At 44.7% G+C, this 20,076-nt stretch overlaps 2 long non-coding RNA genes across 4 annotated transcripts in view; one reads left to right on the top strand and one right to left on the bottom strand.

The window, feature by feature from the left end:
* LOC132652466 (uncharacterized) overlaps positions 1-19,447 on the bottom strand; it is a 27,898-nt gene extending 8,451 nt beyond the window's left edge. For 2 of the 3 annotated variants that reach the window (XR_009590088.1, XR_009590089.1), the window contains exons 1-4: positions 19,197-19,447; positions 19,072-19,110; positions 3,941-4,265; positions 657-763 (exon numbers count right to left, since the gene is read on the bottom strand). This is a non-coding gene — a long non-coding RNA (uncharacterized LOC132652466). The remainder of the gene's footprint in view (positions 1-656; positions 764-3,940; positions 4,266-19,071; positions 19,111-19,196) is intronic. The other variant, XR_009590090.1, reaches the window with a different exon arrangement.
* Positions 18,631-20,076, top strand: LOC132652464 (uncharacterized). Its single transcript, XR_009590086.1, has 2 exons — positions 18,631-18,860; positions 19,443-20,076. It is a non-coding gene; the product is annotated as an uncharacterized LOC132652464 (long non-coding RNA).

Below are 20,076 nucleotides of genomic sequence, written 5' to 3'. Positions count from 1 at the left end.
TTTTTTTTTTAATTTGTTTTGTTGTTGTTGTTGTTGTTTTAAAAATTTATTTATTATGTAGACAGTGTTCTGCCTGCATCTATGCCTGCACGCCAGAAGAGGGCACCAGATCTCATTATAGATGGTTTTGAGACACCATGTGGTTGCTGGGAATTGAACTCAGGACCTCTGGAAAGAGCAGATGATGTTCTTAACCACTGAGCTATCTCTCCAGGCCCTTAGCACATGGTTTTATGATCAACATTTTCCCCCTCGGAGTGCTATATAGGTACAAGCTTCCTGACAGTCACAGTACAAGTAATGTAGGTTGATGCTCATTTTATGGGGTAAATCTTTTTGTTTTGTATAGTATCTATGTAGCCAATAAATACCCCTAACCATTTAGATTTAGTTAATTCTCAGTTCTAGAATTGTAGCTGCCTCCCTTTCATGGGAAGCAACAAAAAAGCCATTTGATCTTGTCACTCCTGAGCTTTCATCCCATCAGTAGGAAGATAGCTGCCAGGTTTGTGAAGAAAATTTCTAAGTATGTAAACCAGCACCGTAGTTTGAAGATAGACAGACACAGCATCACACACTAACTAGGAGGTGTGCTCTCGGCCTGCTAGGAATGAATTCAATCAAAGTTCATTCTGAGACTTTGAAGGCAAACTCACCGGCCCACTTTATCATCCATTGAAGCCTCTCACAACTGGATTTGCGGTCTAATCAGTGCTTGAATTCTTCAGTCACACAGCACCCACTGCATGCAGAGAATGTTTGCCTGTTTGGATTTTTGCAACAGCACAGTGAATTCCCCTACAACTCCACAACACAATTGCTCAGCTATCAAGCAAAGCTTTTTTTTTTCTTTTTTAATCCTGCTGAGTTCAAAGTTCAGAATTTATTCCTTAGCTTAATGCAATACTATCGCAAGAGTGCTTAATGTATTCATTCTAAACGCCATCAGAGGATGGTGGTGTCAACATTTTGGCTTTGTTTGGACAGCTTTTGTGCCAGTACAAACACTGACTGTATGAAATCTAATGAGATTAGGGCTCACTGCAAAATTAAAGGCAGGCAACCAAACTTCAAAGACACTGCCGCCGTGCAAATCTCCCACAATATTTCTTGGGCTATTTTGGCAAACTAAAGTCTAAGAACCAGCTTTACCATAAGATTTTTCTTCACAGTATAATAAAAGGTTTTTTTTTTTTTAAATAATGAAACTAAATATTAAGTACCTCCTGAAGACTGGATGATTTTTTTTTTTAGGGAATTTTTTAAAAGTCATCATTAAAACAGTGTTATAGTTAAAGAGAATAACATAGAGAAAAGTAAGACTTAATCAGAAGTTTTCACAGACCCAGAATTAAGCATGAACCCCTTAGAAGCTGTGGATTTGGCTGGAATTCAAGATGGCTAACATCTCTGTACGGTCTTGATTGGCTAAAATACAAAAGCACCAGTAATCACACTCTGGAAAACTGGAAGGGTTTCGTATGTAGCATGAGGCCTTGGAAAGTTAATTGCTGGTCTTGGAAATGTTTGTCAGTCACACATTTTAGTGAATAATAAAGTACCCCTCCCCCCCAAAAAAAAAATAATCTGCAGAATAATTTGTCTTAAGCAATCAACAAAGAAGCAGGCAGAGAGACTGTGCATGACATTACGGCTGGCGAGATGGCTCACTCAGGAAAGCACTTAGTCATGCAAGCATGACAACTGGAGTTTGATCCCAAGCACCCGAGTGAAGAGCCTGGAATATACTCATAATGCCCCACCGGGGAGGTGGCAATGCCAGCAGCCACAGCAGAGATTCCTGGTCCCAGGTTCCTGCCTCAAAGGACAAGGTGGATGGCCCCTAAGAAATGACATCCAAGGCTGATGTCTAGTCTCTACATGCATGTTCGACTGCCTAGATGTGAACACACACACACACACACACACACACACACACACACGTGTACAATGTCACTCTCACCAAAACCTAGCCTCGAACTCACAGAGATCCATCTGCCTCTGCCTCTCGGGTGCCGGGATTAAAGGTGAACACCACAAGCCCAAGTAGCATCCATTTTTAAAACACAATGAATCCAAGTGACAGCTGTATTTTAAAACCTGATACCATATATCTGTTAAACTACATTTTGCCAGCCAGCAGAAGCCAGAGGAATGACACCTGTCACTACAATGTAAAATCCCCCTCATATTTTTGTCAGAAAAAGAAAAATGCTCTTCAGCCCTAACACACAGATCATCGACTCTGTGCTACCTCCCAGCTCTCCTGCAAAGGCTCTCCTGACACTGAGAAGCCTCACAGAATTGAGGCCGCTGTGAGGAAAGCTCACTCTTTAGGAAGCAGCCACCCCGAAGCCTAGAGGCTGCAAAGGACAAATTCAAGCCCCCAGGGCATTCAGGTGCCACTTAGTTTCAGGACCCTAGGTCTTTGACAAAAGCCTTGTATTTTACTTATTCTATTATATTTAATAATAATAGAATATTTATATATTCTATTATATTTATTGTATTTATTCTAAAGGGTGGATGTGTGAGTTCTGTTTTATTGGTTCCGAGGGAAAAAGTCTTCCCCTCACCTGAAGAATTGTCCCCCAACACACAGTTCTTTCTTCTCCCCCTAAAAGCAAGCATTGTAACTCTACCATATTTGGGGAGGGAGGTTTTTCACTTAATGGGTACCAAGGTAGGTAAGTCACATTATCCCTCTTGCTTCTTGTTTTAGACCTACCAAATAACTGAGTGTGGTCCAGCCTGGGAAAGGCCTCCTTCAGGGTTCCAGAGTCTTTTAAAATGACACATTGTTCTGTTTATTGACAGAAGAACTCCTAGTCTTACCAAAGCCGCAGAGAAGTAGTTGGTGGGTCACAGAAAACAACAAAGAAAGAAAAAACAAATGCAGTGAATTTGAACCCTCAGAAGCTGCTCAGTACTTTGCTCAAGATTCAGTACAAAGAGGGTTATTGGTAGGACAGAAGAAGGACTAGAGGTATCTTTTCTCAGGCTGACAAAGGGGAAAGTACTTCTAGATCCTGCCATTGTGAAAGGAAGTCTCATTTTCACAGAAAAGCCATCCTCTGTCATAACGATGATGCCTGACCACCAGGTCAGCAGCCAGGCACTGACTCTAGGGAAGCCTGTGGTTTGCCTCACTCTGATGATGACAGGCTCTCGCTTTGCCCTCCACTCTGAAAAAGGAAAGAGGGAAAGAGGAGTGCTCTAAAAATAAGAAGAGAGAGAGGAGAGTGAAGCTCTTGCCAACAGCAGTGAGCGAGAAGCAGCTACTGCAGACCCTGATAGCCCCTTCCACACACAGGAAGTCAGCCTGCAAATGTGGCATCGTTGAAAGAATAGCAGAAAAGCCGGCAGAAACATAGGATACCTTCCCAGAGGACTTCTGTTAAGAGAAAAAAGAACAGCATGCATGGAGTGGAGAGGGGCTTAGCAATTAAGAGCCTTTTCTGATTCCCTGGTTTCTCTTCAGATCATATAAATCTTTCACCTTTTACTAAGAGCATTTCCTGTTCTTCCAGGGGACCCAAGTTCGGTTCCCATCATGCATGTCACGCAGGTCACAACTACCCATAACTCAGCTCCAGGGGCTCTAATGCACCCACACACATGCACGTAGACACATACATAAAGACACAAACAGGACTTTAACTGCATACACACTGTTAAAATGTGAGATGACCCCCACAGGATCCTGTGCTTGCACCCTTGTTCTGCGGCAGGTGACACTATTTTGGGAGGAGGGAATAGGCCTCTAGATGAGGCAGGGTCATCACCCCCTCCAATCTCCACCCAGCCACTTTGCTATCTGTCTACCCCAGGGACAACCTGCTACCAGCTCCTGTCAGAAAACAAGCCACCTGGTTTCCCCATCGTTACTGGCTGCACCCTCAAATTGTGAGCCTCGGAGGCGAAGGGACGTCTTCCCTACCTCCTTATCCGTACCGATTTCTCCTCTCGCCACTACACCCCACTGGCGGCTGCTCTCGTGAGCTCTTTTCTGTTTCACAGCCTTTCGAGCTGGTGGTAAACTGGTTCTTTGTGTAATTGCATTCTTAATAGCTATGTAATGTTTATATGGCACCTCCCTCCTGTACTTAATGAATTCCAAGACAGCAAGAGGCGTCTCCTCCATTGGCTGCCTCTGGAGCCTGGAGCGTGACGTAAGCACTTGATGTGACGCTCAGACTGCAAATCTTCACGGAACGTCCACACTATTCCATCAGCGCCACATCACTTGGGTCTTTCTGGAAATCCTGTGGAATGAGTGGAAGTATTTAGGCACCGGCTTCTGGGTTGCCTAGCAACCTATGACGTCATCATGTGCCGCAGGCCAGGTGGCCACACCTGGAAGGCATGGTTACCTTGCTCCTTAAAGGATCACCATGTTGTTCCCCTCTTGCCCTCTCTTGGCCTCTCTTGCCTTCTCACCCTCTCCCCTTTCTCTGTCGGGGCGTCCTCTCTCCTTTTCCCCCCATCATATCCTGCTCTCCCTTCTCTCTCTCTCCTCATCTCCATCTAATAAACTTCTTTCATTAAAATCTGTTGTGCACCTCATCATTCATTAACGGTCCCAACAATGAGGGTTGGGACTATTTCAGGCAAAAATTAAATAAAAGAGGACTGGACCTAGTAAGTAAAGTTCTTGACCTGCCCATATGAAGAGGAGTGCTCTGTACCCCAGAATCCACATTTTAAAACTAAGGAGTGAGTCCCTGCTCTTTCTTTCCTGGAAGCTCCTCCCACTCCTGCCCGCATTCCACCTGTGTTCCCCCGTCAGATACCTAAAAGCACCCTGGAACCCATTGAAGTTCCCCTGGATGACTGAATGACTGTCCTCCTTCATTGCTATTTTCTGAAAATCAACCTAGTGAAGCCTATATCTGAGAGACCAGCCATCTCGGCTGCTCCAGGTGGAGTAGCAAGCAACCCGAGGGAGACTGAGTGACACCAGGAGCGACCGTTAAACTCAGTTTTTCTTATGTCAGATCCACAAACATCAAAAACAAAAAACCCACCTTCTGACTCTATGGTGTAATTTTTTTTTTAAAGGATCTTTTGGTCAGGGTAAGGCTGTGGACACACTGTGCCTTTATTTTCATGATTTCTTTGAAAAATAACAACAACAAATAGGTAACTTTGCTTTACAGATAAAAGTGGTTTGCAAAATGGCCATGCAATTGTGTTTGGTTAAAGCCACCACAATGGACAATGAATGGACAATGAAGTGTGATCCTCAGTTCAGCTGCCAAAGTGTTAACTCCTGGTATAACAGCCCCTCTCTACCATTCTCATTCTGTAAACACTAGTCTCGAAAAGAAAAAAAAAAAAAGTGGGGGGTGGGGCTGAGCGATAAATGGGTTCAACCCTAAAACCCAAATGGTGGAAAGAGAAAATTGAATTCCTGAAGATTGTTCTCTGACCTCTGCCTTGGTATGGAAGCATGGACACACCCACACATATGCACTGGCACTCATATACATACACATGCACACACAATGAGCAAATGTGTAAACAAAAACTCTGGCCATGGTAGCTTGCTCTTGAAATCGCAGCACAGAAAAAGTGGAGACAAGTGGACCCCTGGGGCTTGCTGGCCAGCCTTCTAGCCTGCTTGATGAGTTCCAAGACAGGAGGAGAGAGAGAGACCTGTCTCAGAAATAGGGTAGATAGCCCCTGAAGAATGGCCGTTGAGGTTGTCTGTTGGGATAATATTCTTGTGCACTGACAGACATTTTTCAAATGCTGAGCTCCATACTAGCAGAGAGCTGAGCATAGACCGACTTTGGTATTTTTAAGCATCATCTGTCTTAATGTTTTATAAACATTGTTCTCCATCACCTTCTGATGAGTTAAAGAACTGAACGGCCAATGGCAAAGGTAGGACTTCAGACAAAGATAGGAACTCTGGGGAAAGACAAAGGTGTGAAGATTCCCCTACCAGACAGGGAGGAAACAGGACATATTAAACTGGGGAGAGGTAAAGGACCATACGGGAAAACACAGATTAATATGAATGGGTTAACACAGGCTATAAGAGCTAGTTGTTTCAAAGGAAGCTAAGGCCTAAAGCATTTATAGATAAATGTAAGTCTCCATGTCATTACTCAGAGCTGGGGCAGGCTCAGAAAGTCTGAATGGTTTTAGTTGTTCTCTGGCCTCTCTAAGTACACTTGCTCACATATGAACAGGCACAGCCAAAAATAAATTAAAACGAACGGGATCAGACTGTGGAATATGAGATTCAAGCTTTAAAATAATACAGCAATCAAAGATGTCATGAAAGCACTACAAATTTACTCCAAAGGCAAAATACAGTATTGATTCAAACAGTAGAGACTGAGGAAAACAATCAGCTGGGAAACCAAGACAGTCTACATTCAGGATAAGTAAGGGACTCAGTTACTGTGGTGGGTAGAGATGGAGGAGAAGGCTGCATTATAGCAGGTTGTGAGAAAAAGATTGGTAAGGCAGGAGTGTAGCAGGACCCCAGACCTTAGCACAGCTGACTCCATGATGGATGTGCCATTGAGGCTGTAAAACTCAGCAGTAGACAACATGAAAAACAAAGACCTAATCCATCAAAGTCTATAGTTCTGGGAAAGTCTCTAAATGTACTAACCTTGCTTTTTGGCTTCTGACTAACTATATTTTTTTTTAAGACAAGGTTTTTCTGTGGGGCTCTGGATCTCCTGGAACTCACTCTGTAGACCAGGCTAGCCTCGAACTCACAAAGATCCACCTCCCTCTGCCTCCTGAGTGCTGGAATCAAAGGCATGCACCACCACTGCCCAGCTAACTATTCTTATTAACTGAAGTATGTCAACCCAGGACATGGGTTTTGTGCTTAAAAACTCACCCAGAGAAAGGCTCAGGTCCCAAACACCCAGTGTAACCAGTAGCTGGCTAATAAAGATTTTCTATTGGCTTGAGCCACATCCAAGCAGTCTTCTCTGGTAGACACCCCGTAACAAGGTGAGAGCCAGCCCATTAAGCCGGGGTGGGGCAAAGAGAAGAGAGTGGGACTACCATACCAAGCACTTTCCTCTGCTCCTAATCCAGAAAGACTTCGAACAACCATCCACCCGCTCCGGGCCCATGTCCTTCAGCTACGAGATGGAAAGTTCAGGTGACCGTCCAAACACAGTGTTCTGAATTCAGTCACTTATGGAAATGAGGGAGTCAGTAGAGTCATTGAAGCGGGAAGCAAAAGATAGTATTTCACGTGGGATACCAGAAATGTGTAATGCCATTGCTGCGATCAGGGTATCTTCAGTTCCTCCTAGCAAGCTCCTTTTAGCCCCAGAAAGCCTTCCACCTGCTTAGAGGATGGGAAACATCAGGCTTACCCAGTACTAAAAAGATGTCAAGGCTGGCTTGATGGCCAAGTCCAGTGATTAAATCCTGTGTGCCTACGTAATCCAGCTTCCAGGAAGTCCTCACAGGAAGGGATTCAGAGAGCTTCCGGGCTGATGAATCCCTCAGGCCAGGTAGGTGCTGCAGTCCTCAGCTGCTGCAAAGACAGACGCCACTGGGCCTGGGACTCTCTGGGCTTCTCCTATGCACCTCTTTCCCTAGCTCTCGTCTACCGTCATTAATATTCTTCAGAAGCTCTCACCAGAAGCCCCCTTCAGTGACCCTAAGTTAATATGAATGAGAGAGGTTTTAGAAATGGCTGGTTGAGGTGGATACTGGTAAGTATTTGGTGTTCTGTCAGCCATCCCTGCAAACTGCCAGATCTCAGCCGGATGCCCTGGAAACCTCTGATTTGTAGCAAGATCAGACAGAAGTCGTGGCTAAACCAGGACATACCACTTAGAAGCTGCCGCTAGCATGGGAGATTAAGACCTTCCCCTAAAGCACCCTCTGACTCTAGGCAGCTAATGTCAGGCTCAAGCCACACCTGTTCCCGTCTGTCTGCTGAGGAATGGTTGATATGAAAGAAAAACAAATAAACAAACACTTCAAAAACTTGGTGTGAGCATTGCTGAGGAGGAACACAAGAAAAAGTGGGCGTTTTAAACCATGTCGATTGAGAGTCAAGCAATCATCCAGAAACAAATGACCTCTACCAAGCAGCAGAGAGCAGAAAAGATGAGTATGCAAGTCCTGGCAGCCCCAGTGCATGCTGGGAGGCTATGGAAAAGACCTTGGAGCCTGGCGTCTCCCTGTGGACAAAGGGGCTTGTGTCTACTCTGGGATGGAAGTTTGGATCTGCCATACACATGCACCTTCATTATCTCACCTTGGTAGCCAACTGTAGGCAATCCAGTGGTGAGAAAGGAGCTGAGAGCTCACATTTCCTATTGAGTCAAACCTCAGGTCTTGTGGCAAAGTCCTTGTGACTCAGCTAGGGGCTACTTACTTAATCTGTCCTCCCTCCCAAGTCCTGCCTCCCCCAGGACCATATCAGAGCTGCCCAGAGGCAAAACTGGCCACAGCACCCCCAGACCATACCTTGGTAGTGGTCAGAGGGGCAGCCTCACCCTGTCTTTGAACCCCTTCCTTTTTGCCAGTAACCACCCAGCCTCAGAAAACCGTATGAGCTACATCTTTTTAAAAACTCCCTCTGCCTCCACTGAGAAGAAGGCTTGGCTGTCTGTGGCCACACTGCCAGAGAGAGAGAGAGAGAGAGAGCCCTGCTTCCGCTAGTGGGAACACTGCCAACGGCTCGATTGAGTATCAGTGCTCCTAGAATTGCTTATGGGAATATTGTTACTATATGGCCTAAGCCAAACAATCCCAGAGTCACCTGACATCCTCCATCCAACATTTAGGAGTCATCAAACTTAATTTCCCCTTTGTGCAATAAAACGCCAAGAGGAAGCTCTAATAGACTGTATTATGTAACGATTCTATAAAAATAGCAGGCCAGTGCTGGAGCACTTCCTTCCTGGGGCCCAGTAACCTATGCTGAAAGGATACACACTGGTTGCCCAGGCAACCATGAGAGATGACACTAGGGAGGAAAAGAAAGAAAGGGGGGGGGAACAGCAACAAAAGGACCCTTTTTTGGCTCAGTCAAATGAGGCCTGGTGTCAAGCTTGTGGTGCACAGAGAGGAGCCCTTAGCAATTCTACTCAGGCCGCAGTAGCCTGCAAAGCCCTCTCCAGCCTCCTTTTCTTACAGAGGAGGAAAGCGCCTTCCAGGAGAAATCCTCCTCTCAGTTTTAAAATGTAGCATCTTCTAAAATGAACACCAGCAATCACCGTGTTCACTCTCTTCTCTCTTGTCCCCATAGCTCAAAAAAATAATAATTTCAGTTTCACGCACTTATCTTGCTCCGTTTTCTCCTAGTTTTGTTTGGGGTTTGGTTATGTAGGAAGTAAGGGATGTAAAGGCAATAGCCTAATAAACAACCTCTAAATTAAAAAAGGAATCAGCAGCGCTGTGCTATAAAAGTGAATAATACCTATTCCTGCGATCCCTTCTCAGATGTCAGAGGACACTGTTTCCCTAGGTGGCAGCCTCCTTTTCCTGCTGCGCTGAATTCAAACCCCCAGTGTGACTGTCAGTGCTGTTACATTCATTGCCTCATAAAATGGACTTCGATTTTAATTTCTGAAGATTGTTTTTCCTCTAGACAGGGCTTAGAAGCAGAAGGTACTTATACATTGTTCCTCTCACACGGAGGAAAAGACCCTGGGGGTGGGGGGATTTAGAGATACAAGCTGGAGCCGCTGGAAAATAAAACCAAGGAAGAGTCGAAAGAAATTAAGCTTGTATCATTAATATAAAAGCTCAAATGCTCTTTCAACAGGGTTCCTCCAATCCACGCTCATAAACAAGCAATGCACTTTAATCCACAAAAGCTGTTTGCATCCTCATGCAGTAACGAGTTACTTCAAGATGAGGTGCTCGGCACAAAGCAGATCCCTCTGGTCAAGCCAGAAAAAAGTCTGTGGAAGCCAGGGATGGAGCTGTGTGCAAACCCAGATCTACATGAACATGCCCAGCCCATGCGCTGACATGTGTAAAGAAAGATACTATAAGAATGAACTCTGATCTACAGAGAGGTACCCCACATGGCCTGGCCCCTTTCACCCTTCCCAGGGACAGTTAACCTCACCTGTGGACACCAGCTGCTAGGAGGCAGTTAGCCAACAGCAAGCCCCTCTTCCCGGACTCTGGGTGAGTGGAGGTGCAGGAAATCATTCACTTGATTTTTATCAATCTGTGTCCTGAGCTAGAGATTCCAGCCTCCAAAGAGGTTAGGGCCAAATGTCAGTCTTTCCTCTGGGAGCTGGTCTAACCATCTGTATTTCCCATACGTGGGCTCTCCTGCAGAGAGCCAGACCTGCAGAGATTGGTATTTTAAGCAGCAGACGATGTAAAACAAAAACGTTCAATTGCAAACTCAAGCTGGTGCCGCTGTGCCGTAGAAGGGAATGTGTTCAGGAAGGCACATGCTCAGAGCTACCAGCCTCCACTGTCCTTTGTGTTGAGGGTTTTGGAATCAACACAGTGAAGAGGTAGACAGTCTGATTTTATCCAGATCTTAATTTTGACTTTGGGAAGTACCGAGGGGGAAAAAAACAAACAACAACCACAAAACAAAACTCACTTTTATAAAACAGACATGCAGATAGCATTTGCTAGAAGCTCTCTACCCTTGCTGTTGTCATCCACAGCTGACCCAGAGGGGAAAGTCTGGAGTCAGAGCAGATGGAATGGCCCAGGAGGTGGCTGCTACCAGCCCAAACCTGGCTAGTTCCATACTTGGGTATAATGTAACTCAAGCATTTGTGGGGCTCTAGGATCGGTACTTAGTATTGCAAGAACAACAACAACAAAAAACTAAGTGACAAATGCACAAAGGTGGCGGCTCCCTGGAATGTGGACCCTGGACTGTGGAATGCTTGGGGGCCACAGAACTGTCTCTTCCAATCCTGGCATCCTGTCAGGGTCCCCTTGGCCCAGTCCTCTCTCCGGTGTCTTGGCTTCCAGCAATGTCTCTCTCGCTTCCTGCCTCAAGGAAAGGCTTTCTTTACTTGTGGCCCACTTCATGGTGTTTACTTAAAGATTTGTTTTCCTGACTCTTAAAAAGCCGGCTTGCATCTGGGGTTTGTAATTCTAAGTCAGAGAAAGACAGTTGTTATGTATTGTTTAAAATTTGTTTAATAAGGAGGAATTTCTTTGAAAACATCAGGCCAAGCTTATGATGTAAATTTACTATCTGTAAATTTACAAAGTAGTGACAGAAAGTATAACACAGTGTGCTAATTGATCTATGCTGTGAGGGACATCCGCTCAGCCATGAAAGACTGTCTGGCATTCTTAAAAGCTATTAACCCAAAAGGGAAATACAGCGCTTTTCTTCTGGGTAATTCTTCCTTTTATGGTGTGCCTTTTCCCCCCCTCCTTTCAGTCTACCTATGTCTGCTAATTTCACTATTAAAATGATGTAAGGTTCTAACGTAAAAAGAAAAAGCAGGTAAGATGCTGGGAACAGGATGGACACTAGGTGATTCTCAGTGATTCTCACGGATTCTAGGTGATACTAGTCCGTATCAAAAGCCCCATGAAACACTGGTGGCAAGCCAGGTAGGTTGAATCTGGCCTTTTCCTGAGGCTGGGCGGGGCTGAGTTCCAAAATGTTCCACTCAAGTCTCCCCCAAACACACACAGATGGTTAAGATCGATGAAAAAGAAATCCCAGCCTTTCACTGTATCCCTACAAAAGAACAGTTGAAACATTTAAAGGGCAGTTCCTAGCTCAGCGAGGTACATGCCTGTAATCCTAACATTCAGAAGGCTGAGGCAGGAGGATTGAGAGAGGCCATTCTGTATTATATAGTGAGAAATTGTCTCAAAAAAAAAAAAGCATAATAAATAAATGACAGCAGGATCGTCCAGTGTTCCTAAGTTCACAGTGTCCATTTCTAGGGAAATGAAGCAGCAGTGGCCACGTCCTTTCAGAGACCCCATCATGTTCTTTTGAGCTACTCTGTGCATTCTACCTATAATTTTCCTGAGCAAACTACAAGTCCCAGGGCTGGAGACCTACGCTGTTCCCTGTACCAAGAGGAAAGTCACCAGGCATATGATTGGTTAGTTATAAATGTCAGTGTGTCACAAGACGACTGAGGAAGGGGTCTCAGTTGAGGAACTGTCTAGAGCAGATTGGTTTAGGAGCATCTTCCTTGTCAGCTGAGGCGGGAACACCCACCCTAAATGCAGGCAGCAACGTAGGGGGCTGAGGAGACTGAACCAGGCAGCCTATGGAAACAGACGGCGACATGAGGTGGGGTGTGATCTCACTGGTGCCACCCTGATACTCTGAGGACACTGTAGGATGCCTCTCTTTGGTCCACTGCGATGGCTAAAGTGATGTTTTAAGTTTAAATTACTAGGCTTTAGAGATCTCTAATGCAAAAAATAATAATAATAATAATAATAATAATAATAATAATAATAATGCCTCTAACCTTGTAAACCCTGCTTGCCTGAGGACAACTTCCTGGAATGCTGGCGGCTGTTCATGTAAGATAACAAGCCCAGTGTTTTCACTTCTGTAAATAAGCATGGTTGCCCCAATTGCATAGGATGTGTGCTGGATCTCACACAGACCAGAGGTGCGTAGGCAGGAAGTAGGTCAGGGTGTATGCTTGCCCCTGATTGGACGAAGGTGGGAGTATGTAGTCTTATGGGTTTGGCCTTTCTAAGTCCCTGTCTTTGTAATTCAGCACCATACCCAGGTCCTGGCTACGGACCTGGCCAGTATCCATGGACCTGGATAGTATTTAATAAAGCTTGCTTCAAATTTGGCTCAAAAATTTCGATAGTAGGTTTATTATTGCCCGGTGAGATTATCACCACCTCTACCTTCCTACCCCAGGGAGCTGCTTTGTCAGATGATAAAAGTCTGGCAGACAAAGCCTTTGGGGACTAACACTGTTCATAGGTGTTCCAAACAGACAGAAGGGACATACTGTATAAGCAAAAAACAAAATTTTCTAGCTTCAAAATGGAAAGATTTGGGATCTGTTTTCATTGTATCATAATCCAGTCCAGTCCTAATCGATGCAGTTAGTTCTCACAACCATTCTGTAACCGTGAGTTGTTTTCAATACAGCTCAAAGAACTGCACCCTGAAGAAGGGAAGAAGCTGCCTGAGTGGGTCAAAGGGGAAGAGTTATATCCCACACCCACCATGAAATCCAGGTAACTGAGTCTTACATGACAGGGGACTTGCCCACAGTCACACAGACCACAAGTTAAAGGTCAAACCTCTTTCCATGATGTGCCTTGCCAATCTGATTATAGTCAAAATTTTTAGACTAGGGCTTCTAAAACATTTCCACCTTGAAACCCCTTTTTCCCTGAGAAGTCTGTATGTGAGTAGGGATGTGCAGATATGTAAAATAGGAATACAAATTAAACATTTATCATAAAGATATTACATAACCACAAAGAAAATTTATCTTAAAATTATTCTTTGGTCCACATACAACTTTACCATTTATTGGAGACAAAGCAAGTCTGCACAGCAGTGAGACAGATGTGCTTGCTTTTCATAAAGAATAAGGTCTGACTGAATTTTGAGACCGCAGGACACAGAGCATCTTCAATGTTTTTTCAGAGCTGATCAGTAATTAGATTTTGTAATCATCAACACTTGCAACACTGTTTCACATAAATAAATAACGCAAAATGACAAGAGTGTTTTTAGGACCATTTAAGAAATTGTTGGAAATTCTGTCTAATCTCAAACCAAATTCACTTAATTCATCATTGAGAGAAGTCAGGGCTGGAACTCAAGCCAGGAGCCATGGAGAAACGTTGCTTTTTAGCTCACTGCGCATGCACAGGCTTGCGCTTAGCTAGCTTGCTTTCTTTCGATTTTATTTTTAATTACATGTACGTGTGTCTGCATATAGGTTAGCACACATGTGCACACAGGTGTCCACAGAGTCCAACAGAAGGTATTAGCCTCCCCAGAGCTGGAGTTACAGTCATCCAATCTGGGGGCTGAGAATTGAACCCTGGTCCTCTGCTGAAGCAGGAGGTACTATTAACCACTTTTGTTAACTGCAAAAGCATTTCTCCAGGCCTCTTGGCCAGCTTTCTTGTAGAGCCCAGGACTACCTTTCCCAGAAAATGAAACCACCTACAGTAGGCTGGGCCCTTCTTTAGCAATTAAGCCAATCAAGACAAACCCTCATCAACACAGTCCCAGACCAACCTGACAGAGACACTCAACAGACTTTTTTTCCTTGATTCTAAGGTGTGTCAAGGTCACAGCTAATGGTAATGAGGACAACGTCTAGGCAGGCAGGAGTAGCTTTTGGTTGAGAAAAGGGTTTGATTGTAGTCAACTCACACAGGGGTGGAGATGTAAGTCGACATTTGATAGCGGACCCAGACCTAGAGAGAGAGTACTGATAGAGGCTCCACAACAGTCAAGGGAGGCTGTGTTACCGCCCTCATCACTGCAGCCAGTACCAGCAAGAGAGGAAGAAGGATGTTAGTGCAGACTCACGGTGGAAAGGAACAGAGGCTGGGACGTGCAAGCCTGAAATGGTGCTTGTTATGTTTCCACAGCTTAGGAAGCAGAAACAGGACAGGTGGGTGGGGCTGTAAGTCTCAAAACCCACTGGCAGTAATCTGCTTCTTCCAGCAGGGCCTACTTTTAAAGATTCCATAACCTTTCCAAATAGCCAATGCCAGGAAGAGCCATTCTGTCGGCGTGCTGACAGGCACGGGCACTAACTCACCAGGGACCTTGTGCAGGCTGATCGACAGTAAATATTCAGCAGTGCACACAGAAAGTACTCCATGTCTGTGTGCGTTTCATCATTACGCAGAATGTAAGTTGATACAATACATACTTTAGTAGCACTATGGAGTTCTTTTTGAATTCTTTGGGAATGCATACTTTCAGATAATTGACGCATCTGATATAACTGTCTTTGTCACTACTGTTTCTGTGACAAAAGCAACAAGAGAGAACAGGTTTATTCTGGCCCAAACGGAGAGGAGTCCTAACAGCAGGAGCTTGAGGGAGCCGGTTTCATTGTTACTCAGTCAAGGAGCAGAGAGCGGCCAACGCACACTGCTTGGCTCAGTTTACTCATTCTACACCGTGCAGAATCTCCTGCCCTAGAAATGGTCCTGCCCAGTCAAGTTGCTCTCCCCACATCAGTCAATGTATCAAGACAATTCCCTACAGGCATGGCCAAGGGCCAACCTTATCTAGATAATTCCCCACGAGTGTGCTCAGAGCCAAGTTCTTAGCTGATTATAGATTCTGTCAAATAGATGATTAATACTAACCTCTCCCCCGCCCCAACACACAAACAAACATACAACTTTCTTAAAGGCCTGAAAATAACTTAATTTCCAGGCCACAGCCTAAAAAAGCTCCAAGAGATACCAGCAGCTTAATGTATATTTCGATCATTAATTGATATCAAGATATGACCAACTAAGGAAGTGAATCACTGACATAGTTCCTCCTGAGATGAATCCCCAGCCAGAAGTGACAAATGTCAGCTCGCACGTGAACACCAAGAGCCTCGGCACGTGCGCCTCATGGCACTCCCTCCCTACCCCGTCTGGTCCTTGACACTCTCGTGAATAAAGAGCCATGCTTTCTGAATACAAAATTTTAGCCCCCAGCCACTCCTGTCCACTGTAGCAGTAAATTCCCATGTTTCTTTCAGACATCGTCTCTTTACTGCTTAAAAGAATTAAACCACCCCAATCTGGAATTTAAATGACAGAAAAAAATAAATTGTTCTGAATAGCCAGGCCAGCTATCCAATATTCTTATTACAAAAATAAATAAGAGGGAGCCTTGTTAACGAGGAGAAGAGCGTGTTCTTTAAATTATAGAATTCTTTTTGAATAAACAAGTGTCATTTAACGAGGTTTCTCTGTAATTCATTTTCACTGAATTTGTTATAAAAGAATATAAGAACATCTGGAAAATTCTAAGAGACCAACCATTCTTATCTCTGACATGTCAGCTGTTTGTTATCATAAGCTAACCACAGCTTTTATTAAAGGTAACTGCAATAGAATTGGCTATTGAGAAACAGAATAGGGAGAGATTAAGCCAGAGAGGAAGAGATTCCACCTGATTAGGAACATTATTATTAACAAAGCATGCAGGACAGAGACCAGAAACTGTCCTTGTTAGTTAGAATCCCTTCTCCAAAGGGCTTCATGAGCTCCAGCCATGGCTGGTTCTTAAATTGTACATGTGTACATGCCCTGTGTTATTTTTTAAAGTTTACCAATAACTCTAAAGCTCTGGGTACCTTTAAAAATAAATTAAATTAAACCCAGTAATAAAAAAGAAAAACTAAACTTTCAGTTACCCATAAAAAGGGAAGAAGGGGGAAAAAAATCAGCCAGAGGGCCACAGAACGCCAAACCAAAACTATGTACTTTTGTCCCAGGCCCTGAAAGTCAAAGAACTTAGATAAAAACACCTGTAAGGAGCCAACCAGGTTCTGCTTCCTGCCTTACAGAGACACGTGCTTGGCCTACGAACCCTGCATGAATGCCAGGGTTCTTTCAACTATATGAATGACCTACAAAGACCTACAAATTTCTTCCCAGCTTCTTTGATGAGAGAGACAAGCCCAGGTCTCAACCACACCCTAGCAACTTCCTGTCTTCAAACACCTGCTAGTAAAACCTTTGGGAAATGGGCCAAATGGCTTCGGAAACCCTGGGCTTCACCTTCCTTCTCCTCTGATGCAGTCATTGACCAGAGATGCTGTCAAGGAGCAGCCCACACTGGTGGAGATCTGTACTTTACAGCATGCCTCTGCTATTAGAGAGAGTGACTCTGAGCAGCAGCCATGCTGCTTTCTTCAGATAATCAAGAGATAGCTTCCCATGGCTTCCCATGAGAGCAGCCGAGCTACAATCATAATGGAGCTTGAAGCAGTTGGAGTGGGGGAGGGGGAAATTGTGTCATAGCACTGAATATCAGAAGGGGACAAAATGCCCAGTTATTCATTCTCATAGTTCTTTGAAATAGAAAACCATAAAGAGCACACTAGGATAATTAGAGGAGAGCAGAATGAAAACTCCGATGTGTGTGTGTATGGGGAGGGGGGGATAACCATCATTGTGGTGTTTTGAATAAGTCTCTTCACTTGAATATTTGGCTCCTAGCTGGTGGCTGTTTGGGAAGGATCAGAGGCATGGCCTTGTTGGAAGAGGTGTGTCACTGGAGGAGGTTTAGGGATTTCTTGAGTTCAGGGAGGAAGTTCAGAAAACTCACTTCAGAGATGGAAGCTCAAAAATGCAAGCTTTATTATCTGCTTGCTAGGGAGGCTGTCAGCTTGGGATCTGAACCGAGTCCCCAAGGGGAATCTGTATTGCATATTTAAAGGATAAAACCATAGAGCTAGGAGCAGCAGGGTGGGCTATAGCATTGTCAGGTTATATTTTGACCTGAAGGATTAAGCAAGGGAGTTTCCATCAATCAGGATAGAGGTAGGTCTCCCTGGGCCTGGGAACATGAACTGGTTTGACCCTGCCAACAAGATGGAAAGGTTGTCCTTGAGATATCTAGACTTGGACAACTGTTTCCTTACGATAGAAGCTCTTTGGCTATTGGGAAGTTCCCAGCTCCCTTAGAGCCTGGGATCCTTAGTTTCTTCCTATGATTAAATGGAGTCTGAAAATGAAATGTAGTACTTAAAATAAGTCTCTTTTGCTCGTTCTCAACAGTTTCAAAAGCTTCCCACCATTCCCAGAGTGCTCTCTCTACTTCCTGTTTATGGATCTATTATGAGCACTCAGCTGCTACTCGTAACACCACGTGCCTGCCTGCCGCCATGCTCCCTGCTATCATGATGATGGACTCTAACCTTCTAGAACTGTAAGCCCAAAGTAAACCGTCTGTCTGCATGGTGTTTGGTCACATGACAGCAATAAAGTAACAAAGACACTGGATTTATATCATGGCACAGAATAATGTTCATGAAGTCCTGCTACGGACCCCAGCTTGGCACACACGTAAGACTTGCTTTTCTGACAAAGGGACTGCTGTCCGTCAGGCACTGTCAGCTTTTTCTAGGTGAGCAATGAACACTAAACTCTGCTGGGGTTTCTTTTCTCTTATTTATACAACACTGTCACCCTATGTGAAGGGCTCTCCTACTGATGAGGGCCCTGGAAAAGCTTCTCAAAGCAAGGCCTAGGTAAGAAAGCAAGGGGCTTTCATAGGATGTGTTCCCACATCTCATGTCTCATAACATGTCCAATTGGAAACATTCTTCAGTATGCCCAGAAAAGCTCATGAGGTACATGCTTCCAAAAATGCCAAATAGGACCACCACCTCTGGGTGAATAATCCAGTCTGAAAATAACCAAATTTTAATGTCATGAGAGCCCAACTGCTCTCTTACAAGTTTCTCTGAAGGATCTTGCACGACACAGAAAGAGAATAGCCCAGATGAGAGTCAGCAGCTACTTAAATGGCAGCAGCTTTTCTCTCCTGGAAGCGCAGGTGGTTGTCCCTAAAACTTCCTGCCTGGCACTGCAACGCCAGGCCTAACAGTGCAAAGCCAGCAGCAGATGAGCAGCAGCTGTCCTGAGGGTTGGGGATACTCCCTGTGGCTTGGCCACTCCCACATGGTTTCCACAGCGATCTCCCTCACATTCCCTCATTCTCACCGTTTAGCATCTAAGCCCCACAGTGACATTTCCACCTCCTCACTGCTCCTCAGCCGACACAGGCCGTGACAGTTTTTAAAGGATCTTCAGTGACCTTTCAGAACACCAACTGGTGGTCTCAAATTGTTCTCACCCCCTCCACAGCAGCCTCAGAGGCAGCAAGTCCTGACTGTCCCAATGGTCCCCTGCTCCTGCATGACTGGACTCAGGTGAGTACAGGGACTGTCCTCTGGGTGACTGTAAATGCAGACAGAAAGTAACCGAACCTTCTGTTCCCCGGAGGAAATGCAGGCTTGTAAAAATTATTGACTGAACAAGATAAAGTAATCTTTCCGTGGTTACAGGCACCGATAACATTTTTGGTCACATTTAGACTTGAATGCCTTTTGAGTAGAACAGGAAATTGAGAGATTTTCTTACCTTAGCTGCCATAAGTCGACGCCATCTCAGAGTCACTATCTGGAGGAAGAAGAGAGAGACTATTACTTCCTTACCCAGATCCCTTTAAGATTTACTTTCTTTAATATGTATGGTGTTCTGCCTACGTCTATGTGCAGCCGGTGATTGCTCCATTGCTTCCTCAGAGGTCAGAAGAGGGCGTTGGATCCTCTGAAACTGGAGCTAAAGACAGTGGTGAGCCACCAGGCTGGTGCTAGGAATACAGCCATGGTCCTCTGCTCTTGATGGTGGAGCCATCTCTCCAGCCTACTTTACCCGGAGTCTGAAGCAGCAAGTATTCTGGTCTCCAATTGATTGTTTAAATGTCCATTTCCTTTTATCTGTGCATGTAGGTCCAGGAGAGAGGAGGAGGAAGAAGGACAACATGCAGAGAACAAATGTGGAAAGAAATATTTATCAACAAAAGCTTGGCAAACCTTGATTAATATTTCTCCCTTGCACTGTTTTCCTGATTTCCCCGAACCCCAAGATATTTATAGCTAGAGAAGACAAACCTTTTTGTTTATAACTTCTCCACCAAGCCAGGACAGCTTGTGTGGGGAATTCCAACGCTCCCTCCACCCCACCCCCAACACAATATTTAAGAAACATTTTTGACCCAAGGGATTTCTGCTAAAGAAGGGAGGAGGTAAGAGGTTCCTCTTGCTGGCTGTGTGACCCACCTGCTGTGTGTCCCTCCCACTGGAGGAATGGCCCCAGCAGTCTCCTCCTGGGAAAAGAAAATACTGAAGCCTAGGGACAACGAGAGGAAGCTTGTCTTCACAAGAAAGAGGACAGACATGGAGCTGAGACAATGATGGACCACGCCTGGGCCAGACTGCTTATTTGAGTGTGTCTCTTGCTTTGTATTTAAACCTTATCCTCCTGTCAGCAATCCAAAGATGGATCTGAGGAGGGTGTGTCAATGTCCTTCTTCCCCACGTAGCTATATTGAATAAACCTCCTTTTTCTGGTTTTTATTATTAA

Source organism: Meriones unguiculatus, chromosome 2 (assembly GCF_030254825.1).
Source record: "Meriones unguiculatus strain TT.TT164.6M chromosome 2, Bangor_MerUng_6.1, whole genome shotgun sequence".
Taxonomy (NCBI): domain Eukaryota; kingdom Metazoa; phylum Chordata; class Mammalia; order Rodentia; family Muridae; genus Meriones; species Meriones unguiculatus.
This window is presented reverse-complemented; position numbering and strand designations above follow the sequence as displayed.